This window comes from Penaeus monodon, chromosome 29 (assembly GCF_015228065.2).
Source record: "Penaeus monodon isolate SGIC_2016 chromosome 29, NSTDA_Pmon_1, whole genome shotgun sequence".
NCBI classification, from domain to species: Eukaryota; Metazoa; Arthropoda; class Malacostraca; order Decapoda; family Penaeidae; genus Penaeus; species Penaeus monodon.
In genome coordinates, this window is record NC_051414.1 from 7,852,998 (window position 1) to 7,853,230 (window position 233).

Below are 233 nucleotides of genomic sequence, written 5' to 3' on the forward strand. Positions count from 1 at the left end.
CCTAGTCAGATACCATATTATCATATCCTGGTACAATATCCCAGCACAACAGCAAGATTCATTTACTGCTGTTTCTCCTTGAGGTAAAAAAGGAAGATGAGAAAAAGAACAAGAGGTAAAAAAAACGCAGAAAAAATATTATTATCTTAGGGCAGATCCGAACGAAAAGAACAACTTATAAACAAAAGTTAAAATATGTTGAAATTGTATTTTTGTAAGAAGGCCTAACCATA